Genomic DNA, 11,374 nt, shown 5'->3' with positions numbered 1-11,374 from the left:
TATAAAATTATACTTACCACTATCCAGCACCTCTAAGAGCTATGCGTTGTAACGGTATTCGTTGTAAATACCGCGTTGTAATGGTATGCGTTGTAAAAGTATGCGTTGTAACGTCATACATCCTTTTTGTACCCTTGAACCCTCTGTTTCCATAATACTTCTGTCAATGATCTCCCATGTGCACCTCCCTTTTCCTCTCCTCTTCTCCACCTGCCTTCTCACTACTTCGGCGGTATCCAATCTTACTCCCCCTGCTTGCTTCACCTTTCTTTCCTGCCTGCACCAAGGTTAAAAGAATATTGGAAAAGCTTTAAACTTTAGGGAGACTCTAGCAATTCATTAGTGAAGGAAAGCCGATGGGAATTTTGACCAAACGTCAGCAAGATGTGATTGCCATGTGCATTATAAAACGATGCAAAACATCCATTGGCAATTCATCCTGGGCTTGGTGCACAGGTTACTGCAAGGTAATTCAATTGCATGCAAGTCTTGGTGCAATGAGTCACATGAAAAAGCATTCTTGTGACTTACCAATAAACTGCAAAACTGTAATTATCTAAGTGCCATGCATTACATTGATAGAAGGATTTATAGACTAGGTACGGTAACTAATTAATCCCTCTGCACCATAACACATTATCACAAGCGGGAGAAATAGTCACATGTACTTTAATGGTTAGGCAGTACTGTCGGTTGTCATTTTTGTTAGTTATGCATTCATGTTCCCATGTACAGCTTATGACCTCTCAAATGAACTGGTCGATGACATAACCAGCGGATGTCCTGCTCTATGCTTCTGAAATTAGTGCATGCAGGGCATTGCCTTTGTACAAATCAGTGAAGAAAGCAGAAATCCTATGAAGTAGCACTCTCCAGGAGCTGTATTGTAGAAACTGACCCGGGGTGCAAAGGGCATTGAAGCCCACTTTGTGAGCGCCCAGGCTCTTGGGTATTATCAGAAAGGCCACAGATTCTTCTGCAGCCCCTTCTATAATACAGATCATGCGAACATAAATTTAGCACCAATACCCTCACTCTGCCGCTTTCCTTCATTTGCAATGGGATGTGGCCATGTTAAGGAGGGAACATTTGGCATTTGAGCATTCACTGTTTGATAGAGAAAAAGAAGCTGTTGGGAGTTGTACTGACTGAGAGCCATACAGAGGTGGCACCCAATTGGTGCATCCCCTAGGGGGCCAAGGGGCATCCCCGGCAAGTGTGTGCAGTAGATACTACAAATCCTAGAAAAACAAAACAAAGAAAAAGTCATGAATTTGGGGAGAGAAACATTGTTGGAGACAATAGACACAAAAAGAGGCACTGTGGAAGAAGAAATGTTCTGCATCACTAAATACTGAGACTGGGGACGGCAAAATAAGGCTGGAATCATTCCTTGTCACACCTCTGCACATTTCCATGCAGTAAGAAAAGGGACTGAGATCCAACCCCCTCACACAGGCAAGACATTCAAAATCAAAGGTGACACTGTAAATTGTATCTATCTACTTAAAAGACCCTTTCATTTCTATATCTGCATTGTTTTTATATTTGCATTACGCGTGCAGTATCTTCAAAAACAGGTGTATTACGTTGATTTACGTGGTGTTATCATTGTCAATGAAGTTCTACTATATTCTATGATACACAATGGTTTAGGGGCATGTGTATGGAAAGACAGTGTTACAGTTACATATATTTAACCAAGATGTAACCAACCAAAGGCTGCTTTCACTGCTTGTAATGGTGAGTATCTATCGAAGTGCCCACTCTCCCTCACAGGGGGTCAGGGCCCGCCATATCTGTATGTCAACAGTTTCTGGTTCAATGGACAACTGCTCATTGGCACGTAGTTAGATGTTGAAAGCGCACAGGGTACGTAAACATGAGGCAACTTATCTCGCTTGGGTCAAATGCTAGAAATTGGGTGGGGCGATCGCAAACTGCATGAAGGCACCTCAGTATGAGAGTGCATTAAGACTGATAGGAGTAAATTGACGGAATTCCCAAATGGAAATAGCAGGTATGAGTTTGTATGTCAAATAAAGTCACCGTCTTAAGACGTAAACTTCTGTGTGATGCACCTAGGGAATTTTGTTGGTTATGCAAATAATGCAGATATTTCTGTTTGGGCTGCTTTACGTATTCTGATGTACTACATGCACAAGTAGGTATGAAAAAGAAGATTGCTAAAATTGTACATGATTACGTGTTATAATATTTATATCATTTGAAGTTCGCAAACCTGCATGAATTGCTTATTACCTGTTTTGCTCTTTTTACTTGATTACTAGATTACCTATCATCCTTAAGTCCTACTGTATTATGTTTTACTTATGGTCTTCCATTCTAATGATATGTTCATAATTTTCATGCTTGTAATGCTTACTTTACTTTAATGAAATTATTATTGTATTACATTGTTTTATTTCTTTGATCCATTTATTGTAACTCTTCTTCCCCCCCCCTTCCCCCTTTTTTTAATTTCCTCAATAAATCAAACTTAAAAAAAATATATATTTATATCATGATTTGGAATGGTCTCAGACTAATGGACTATTTAAAAGAGTAAGTTTGAGATGCAATTATTGATTGAACACAGCAAGAACTTGTGGTTCAATTTCAACAGCGCGGGGCAGAGAAGACACCCTTAAATTTGTGGTTCTTCATCTTGCACATCACATGGGATGTCACCCTCAGAGCCACACGTGGCCCTATGCCTGCTTGAATGCTGAGTTCATAACACTGGCCATCTTAAGGTATGCTTCTCACAGGATCACTGTCTGGCCTCAATGTTGTTTTGAGTCCCAGTCAGACTAAGCAGTCACACTAAGCAGGCTAAGCATCACTAGGCCCATCACACAAGAACAGGCAAAAGGCATCTTACCAGTGCCACACTGGTCATTAGTATCATGCGGTTCCTACTAATTCAGTAAGACAGTGCATTAGGGCAACATAAGCATCAAACTATAGGGACTATGTCCACTCATACCATCAGAATATGTTGACCTTGTTCCTGGCTATTTCACAGCGTGCCATCTGGATCCCTACACCTTACAGGGTACTTGAAGGTGTCTATACCCTCACACATGACAACTCTAATTTTCCTAAGGAAATCGTGGAAACAGATCTACCCTTTCATTGAAAACAGGCACACTCAAAGGGAGACACAAAAAGGACACAAATTGGCATTTCAAACATTTATTGAAGCAATCAAATTCTTGTGTAAAGTGCATGCGATGCAATGATTGGTAAACTGAGGCAGCATTGAAACTGGCATTACAAGAATGGTGAAAACAATGACTAATTCAACCATTATGATTATTGTATTGAATATATGAGTACATCTACCTAGCACTCCTATCCCAGAGAGAAGCATAGGGTGAATGTGGCTCTGCCAGATACCTTGGAGTGGCTTAACTCCCCATTTACCTGTGTGCGTGTTTCATCCGGAAGCCAGTCCAGTGTAGAACAGACTGCCATCCCTCTCAGGATAGTGATGAGATTCAGCTGAACCGGAATTCAGGCACGGGGCAAATATAACAATCCCTAGACATGCTCCTCTGCCAAATAAAGGCACCGGATAGTTTATATTATGAAAACTGGACCCAGTCGCACTATGCCTGTGTTTCAGATCTGGCTGTCTTTGTTGGTGCTACCAATTCAGAGCTGTCTCTGAACAGACAACAATATGCAAGGGCAGTTTGAGCAGTGTACTTGGTCCTTGGGCAAAATGTACTGGTATGATAATATGCTTATGAAGAGATGTATTTGTAAACAAAAAACTTTCTGAATACACTACTGCATGCAAGCAAAATGTGCTAAAAGTCAGTCTAAAAAGATGTCAACTTTAAAATGTGAATATTTAAAAATGGGAGCATTTGTGCACGGGTCCTATTAACCTCACAACATTAAAACATAAGGCAATTGTCTTCCTTCACAGCTAGGCTCAGCAGCACAGAACCTTTCTGCTGCCTTTGATATGGCCCTTTACTGCTTGGATGTGCAGAGCTTCAGTGAGTCAAAACGTGAACACTGGATAAATGAGTTTATTTAGATCCAGTCCTGGTGACAGTTGGCATTTTTAAGTGTCCAATTGAATTCAATGTTCAGCACAAACCTTTGGGGAAACTATTTCTCTTCCAACTAGCCTAGACATATCCATGGCAACCACTTGTGGGTGGTACTACTACCGTGCCATTGCTGTAGTCCAGGTGGGCATTCTCTGTGCTCTGCACAAAGTAGAGGAAAGGGGGTGCAGCATTAGCCCAGATTTTTATATGAAGTGCACATAACTTGGCCACGTCGTAGGGCAATAGGTTTTGCCTCAGTCTCTCTCGTTCTCGGTGTTATTCACTCTCAGGTCACAACTTGACTTGCTAGAACTAGTCTGTAGTTTCAACCACAGCATGAAAGGTATTTTCTGGAACACATGTTGCAAGGTAGACTATGCACTTAGTTTTAAAGTGGATTCCAGAGGTAGGGAAGCATCTAAAGCAGCAGCATCAGGAAACATTCAGAAAAAGGTGGAGTTATATCTGAGTACTGCATACTTCATGGAGCATTGTACAACTTTAGGGTCTTCTCACATGCAGGTGCATCACCCTAAACTTGGGATCTCACCTCTTATATACAATACCCACATACTCACATGCAAATGCTTCACACACTTAGTGGAGATGTGGGGCCCAGTTATGATGCTTCATATACATTTACCAGGCAGAATTAGTAGGGTTTTAGGTAAAAAAGCATCAGCAGCTACCTGTGCAGGTAAGAGCAGTGGGGCAATGGGGCTCGGTTGTAGGGATTTCGCCGGATGATGACAAGGGAAAATTAATTATTTATTTAATTATCCCTCATCATCGTCTGTCGAAAACCCCCCTCCAAGTCACCCCCCACTGGGCCCCACCTCTATTACATGCACAGGCCACGGCTGCAAGGCATGCATCTCAATACTGAAATCAGTTGTCACCAACCACTAGCCAGTCATAGCCTGGACAGGTGGACGGTAAACACCATTTTGGGGGGTCCCAAGTTACCCTAGAAGCGTAGCATTCCGCCGTTGAGAAACATGTTATACCCTTGCCAGTTACAAAACGAGATGTATTTGTTATTCTGCTTGTTAGTTGCTCCACTAATTCAAAGACACATACTTTAAAGATGTTCATTTATTATATCACTGCAGAAATGGCACCTATTTACTGATATGAAGAACGGCAGCCCGCTTCTGCATGATTGAAGAGATAGGTGCATATTAAGTACAGTAAATTTAGAGATAATTGTGCAAATTAAGCTGTCAGATTGGTGATTATTTGAAAAAGAACACAGATGTTGAGCTAAATTGCTGACAATACATTGTTAACTGTAAGCTTAAGGCAGATAATGTGCAGTTGGGGAGGAGATGGTAAACTTCTTGCTTTGAAATTTAAAGAGCTGCTTACTAAACCCAACTTTGAAGTATAAAAATCTTGAAACAACTTCAGAATTTTAATTTCCTGTGCCTCAAATGAGTAATGTAAAAATATGAACCTCAGGTGTGCTGTGTGCTACCTGGCACTGTCCCAAATCCACATTGTGCACATGACAGCCTGTACTATTCTTTGTGTGTCCTTCTATATGATGCCCTAGCACCAATACAACTGTTCCCTGCAAAATGCTCTCATGCTACTTATGGCTGCTTCTGGGCTACATCTCATGAATCACAAGGAGCTCTACTCTTAGCAGAGCCTTGAAAGGCAGCAGGCTTCTGTGATGCTTCCATTAGGCACCATCCCTTTTTAAGATTCAAATTCTGAAAGACAAGAAGAAGAAAGACATTTTAAGCCAGAAATGAACTCAGCACACTGCAGCAGAATTTCAATACTAAATATATGCCTGTCAAAGCCGCCAAATGTATTTTTAAACATCAAAGCTCCCTGGTGTAGTCGGACTCTACAACTGTGGTCATGATTTGATAATTTCTAGCGTGCTTGGAATATTTTCTGTACTGGCAGACATATCATGAGTCCCTTGCTTGGTGCTCTAAGAGATCTAGGGCCATATTTATTAAATGTGTGGCACTTGGAAGCGCAACAAGTTACCCTGCTGTGTTGTCCTGCGTCACAGGGAAATTACAGGAATGCACCGTATTTATCCAATATGGTACATTCCTGTTCTTTTCCCCTACTCGTCGCTGTTTTGGCAGCCTAGCGCCAATGCAGCCACCTTTGCACCATGGTGCAAGGGTGCCTGTATTGTAGGAAGGATTATTTTTGTGCAGGAAGTGGCACCTTCATGTATAATAACAATCCTCAGAGGATTTTTCCTCCTTCTATGTGTGCTGCACAATGCAGCACACATAGGAGGAACAAACAAGGAGAATTAAGGAAATTTCTCCTCGTTTAGCCTCCCCTGGGTAGGGCGTATCTTTTTGGCACCTTCCCAGGTTAATCTGGAAATGAGTTAAAAGCCATGAGAGTTGTTTGAGAACACACACCTCAACACCCATGGAACACCTCAACGCCACGCAAAGTGACTTTGCATGACTTCATAAATCGAACTTAGAGGTTTGCATTACGCATGCACCACGTTGCATGGTGCAAGCACAGCACAAAACTCTCATAAATATGCCCCTATGTAACCAGGTTACCAAACTGATGATTACTTGGTTTGCAAGAGATGGGGCTACTTCTTCAAAAGTGAGTGGCTACTGTCATGATAGAGGAGGCAGCTAATGATAAAGTTGTGGGGAACATAAGTCCTTCTTAGTAGCATTCTGTGTTGGCGTCAGATGCCTATTCACCTTCCTGGTCCATCTGTGTATTCTGCCAGGACTGGAACCTGTCTATTCCCCATACTGTGAGATGTCTGTATGCGGAGAGGGTAGGGTATCCAAGACTGGGGTTCCCCCATTGTATCTGCAGCCATGATAGCAAGTATTGAAGTAGCTGTCCTTCTGTCCCCTCTTAATCTTTCTGCACTGCTCACCCTTTCCTACCTGATTGTGAAACAATTTTTACGTGTCTTGTTCTCATAAAAAATCTCTATGGAAGTGGGAGAAATCCTTTGTGCTTATACTATTGATTCTCTCCAATTGTTTTCAAGCCATTGAGGTGGATGGGAGGAAGCGTTACATTATGAAACATGGTCACCTAGCTTAGGAAATGTCCACTGCAATGCCTGAACATAGGAGTTGTGCTGAATCCTCATCTACCCCACCTGTAGGCTTCTCTGGAGGAAGAATGTTCAAGCCCAACAAAAAATACCTAAACTGTTATAGGGAAGTCTGAGCTGAATCCAATACCCACAGTGATATCATGGGTTGTCATCCATCACTATAGAACCAGGAATTTGGGATGCTTTTCTAAGAGACCAAATTTAAGTTTAAGATGCACTTGAATGCAGTTGTATCCACCAAGAAAATCTGGGGGGGTGGTTCCTTCCAGCCAAATGCCACTCACAGGGGATATAGGTTTGCCCTCTGATCAAGCAAGCTTGGACTAGGGATGTGCAAAGCTTTTTATATGCAAATGTAGTCTTGCAAGATGCCAATTACTGGCCTATCCAGAGGGTGGTATGCTATGCCAATAGCCATTGAGGCTCATATTGGGTGGTATGAATTCTGTTATGGAACCTGACTGATATTCAGACCTCACTTGCTCTTGTGTCTTCCGCACAATAAACATATGTTTAGCTATACTGGTTTGGATATCATCAATACTACCATTTTGGCGATGACTGGGATCTCTGCTTTCTTACTCTAAAGTACTATACCTATTTATTTGGCATTTTGGAAATCATTACCCTTTGTTGTGTTTTTATTATTCTTCAGGCTGTGCAGAGTCTACTCCAGTGTCATTTGCTTTCCATTAGTCTTCACTTCTTTGAAACCCTGCTACATCTTCTTCCAAACGCATGCACCATTGTGTCATGGGGACTCACACATGCGAGGCCTGTCTGAGGCTCAAAGATCTTGACACTTCTCCTTTAGCCCACTTACATCATTGAAAGGATCCTGAAATATGCGAGGCCGGCTCAGGGTGGTTCCTTTTGACATGCTCCTTTACCTCATTGTTGAACTCGTGAGCCGACTCTCACTTTCAGCCTTTGACTGCACAATAATTGTTCCTGCATCCTGTGTCTTCTATGTATAGCATCTCCTGGAGGATTCAGGGTGTATGCAAACTACGTTTCAGCCCATGGTAGCAATTCACAATGAAATGTTGAGGGTTTTCTGTGCAAATAAATAACCCTGGGTGGGTATCCACACTCCACCAGCGGAGTTTACGTAGTTTTGCCCAGGCAAAACTACGACTCTGTGGCGGAGCGTGGAGAAGCGTGGTGTAGCGAAGTTCCACAGAGTTGCTTTCCAACTCTGTGGACCTTTGCGTAGATGCACTACGCCTGCTCCACTCTGAGTTACAAATAAGAGCTTGCTGTGTGTTTCTGAGCATAAAAGTACTGCTATTTAAATTTTTACTCTGTGTAACTCCAACCAAACTGCATGCACACTTCACAGAGCTTTCTAAAGCCGATCGTTTGCAGAATTAAACAGTGAAACGCACAAGGTGATAGACGGAATGTTGCACATTGGCAAAACACTCACCCCCAGTCACAGATCTGAGTTTAATCCATCGTTATTTTGCTCACCACGCCACCCCTGTTCAGACATGGCCATATGCAAATCAGTCTTGACCCTGTGCCTCATTGGAACAGTCCAGCCAGAACTGCCAAGCCATGTCTTCCTTGAACCGGAATCAAGCATCCTAGGAGCTGTTTCTGGCTATCAGCCGTCAACAGCCAGGATAGGTTGACTCCAGTGGCATAGTGAGCACGGGACCCACGCCTGGGTATACCCTTCCCACATAGGGTGAACAGCAAAACACACAAGGTGATGGACGGAATGTTGCACATTGGCAAAACATTCACCCCAAGTCACAGATCTGGGTTTAATCCATCATTATTTTGCTCACCACGCCACCTCAGTTCAGACATGGTCATATGCAAATCAGTTGTGACCCTGTGCCTCATGGGAACAGTCCAGCTCGAACTACCAAGCCATGTCTTCCCGGGACCCGAATCAAGCATACTAGGACCAGTTTCTGGCTATCAGCTGTCATCTGCCAGGATAGCTTGACTCCAGTGGCGTAGTGAGAACGGGACCCACCTCTGGGCATACCCTTCCCACATAGGGTGAACAGCAAAACACACAAGGTGATGGATGGAATGTTGCACATTGGCAAATTATTCACCCCCAGTCACAGATATGGGTTCAATCCATTGTTATTTTGCTCACCATGCCACGCCAGTTCATACATGGCCATATGCAAATCAGTCTTGACCCTGTGTCTCATGGGAACAGCCCAGCCCGAACTGCCAAGCCATGTGTTCCCTGGACCGGAATCAAACATCCTAGGACCGGTTTCTGGCTATCAGCCATCATCAGCCAGGATAGGTTTACATAGGTAGGTAGGCACTATGGACAGACACATAATAGGTCTGACAGGAAAATATATCTTGCATTATTTAGGAGCAGAAGATCAAAATGTGCTTGAACATTTATTTGACTGCACACCCACTTAAGGAGAATTTTCATAGAAATAGCAAATTACTCTAAGGCTACTCAAGCTATATTTAGTCAGCTGGGAGAAATGTAATTATACTTGGAAGATTTGCCTAATTACAGAAGTTTGTGAGATGCGAAGTTCCCGATTTCCTTGAAACGTAGTATTATTAAATTTTGCATAATTTTTGCACTTGCAAAAACCTGTTTATGAAGAAAATATCTTGTTGAGCACATTTTTTGCCTAGACCAATCTTGTGCAGGTATATTGTGAAACACTTTTTTACTCAAAGTGAGCTTGCTCCTGAAAAAAGTCATATGTGTGATACGGCAAACCACATTTTGCTTAAAAAGCCTAATTTCACAACATGTTTAGGAAATTTCACAAAATGTTGTCGATTTTGACCAATCATAGTATCTTTAAGGGAAACTAACCTAGATGTTAATCACCACAACTTTTATACCAGAGTACATATTCCCACTTAACCTATTGATACATATGTTACAGCGTTGAAAAATCTAGATTTGTTCTACTATTTCCAAGGCTTTACATCACAACTTACATACAATCAGAAAGGTTCAAGAGAGTCTACCGATATGTAAGAGCCTTATGTTAGAGCCTTATGTTGGACAAAATGCATATATTGACATGCGCATGGAGAATTCACAAGAAGAAGCCAAACATTTGGAAGCTGCTATGCCTACTATTGCTGTGGCAATACTGTCATCTTCTCAAAAGACCACATCTCAGCTAGGTAAACTTAAACAATGTAACAGTAATTTCCAAAGTTTATGTGCTATGGGAGTGGTTCACCTTAGTACATCTCCAGTGCAAAAGAAAAGTTCAGTCATAGGACAGGAGTGTTGAAATTGTAACAAAATAGGTCACTTTGGAAATGTGTGCAGAGGAGAGAGGGACCAAAACATCTGAAGTGTTAATTACTAAAGTGTAGTTCATGATGTTGAGGAAAAGTAGAATGAACTGATTCTATCATTTCAAGGTGAAGTATACAAGCACCTGCAGGAACCTGTGTAGACTCATTCGTTCTAGGCAGTATTGATAGCATCAATGTTGAACTGCTTGTAGATTTTGGAGCCAGGATTACTATAATTTCTGTAGAACAATATCAAACATTTTGGCATTATAAGCTACTGCACCCATAGATGCTGCCACCACAGATTTGTTGAGAAATATGTTCTTAAGTATTTCTGATTTCTGATAGGTGTCAAGGAAGAGAAGATACAAGGGAAAATCTATGATGGAGGCACCATGCAAATTTTGTCATAGTTCTAGAGGTGAAAGTTCTCCTGTCCCATTAGACATGTTAGCACAATAACTGGTGGTTTCAGTAGCTTGATAAGATCTTTCGAGGACAAATTTTGTATTTTTACCTATCTTGTACATATTGTCAAGCCAGTGAATGTCACACTATCCTTTTCCCTACTGTTGTTTCCAAAAATAAATCTGATGGGTTGCTCGTCTGTATCAATTTAAGGGGCTTGAACAATGCTAAATGAGTGGAGATTTTTCATACTTCCATGTGTCGAAGACATCATCATTACTATCGGCCAAGCCAAACAGTTCACAAAGGTAGAACTTTGCTCAGCTTACCATCATGGGGAACTTAATGTAGGTTCACACCATCTCACAACTTTTCTTACGCCTGATGGCACATTTCGATTTTGTCATATGTTACTTGGTTTAGCCTCTGCAAACTCAGTTTTTCAGGAAGTGACATTAGTTTATTAAATAGGCAAGATTATATTGTTGCTGTTCAGGGTGACAGCCTGATATTCGCGAAAACTGAATTTTAATATGTTGCTGCTGTGTAAAGG

This window comes from Lissotriton vulgaris, unplaced genomic scaffold, assembly GCF_964263255.1.
Source record: "Lissotriton vulgaris unplaced genomic scaffold, aLisVul1.2 SCAFFOLD_1111, whole genome shotgun sequence".
In the NCBI taxonomy this organism is placed as follows: domain Eukaryota; kingdom Metazoa; phylum Chordata; class Amphibia; order Caudata; family Salamandridae; genus Lissotriton; species Lissotriton vulgaris.
This window is presented reverse-complemented; position numbering follows the sequence as displayed.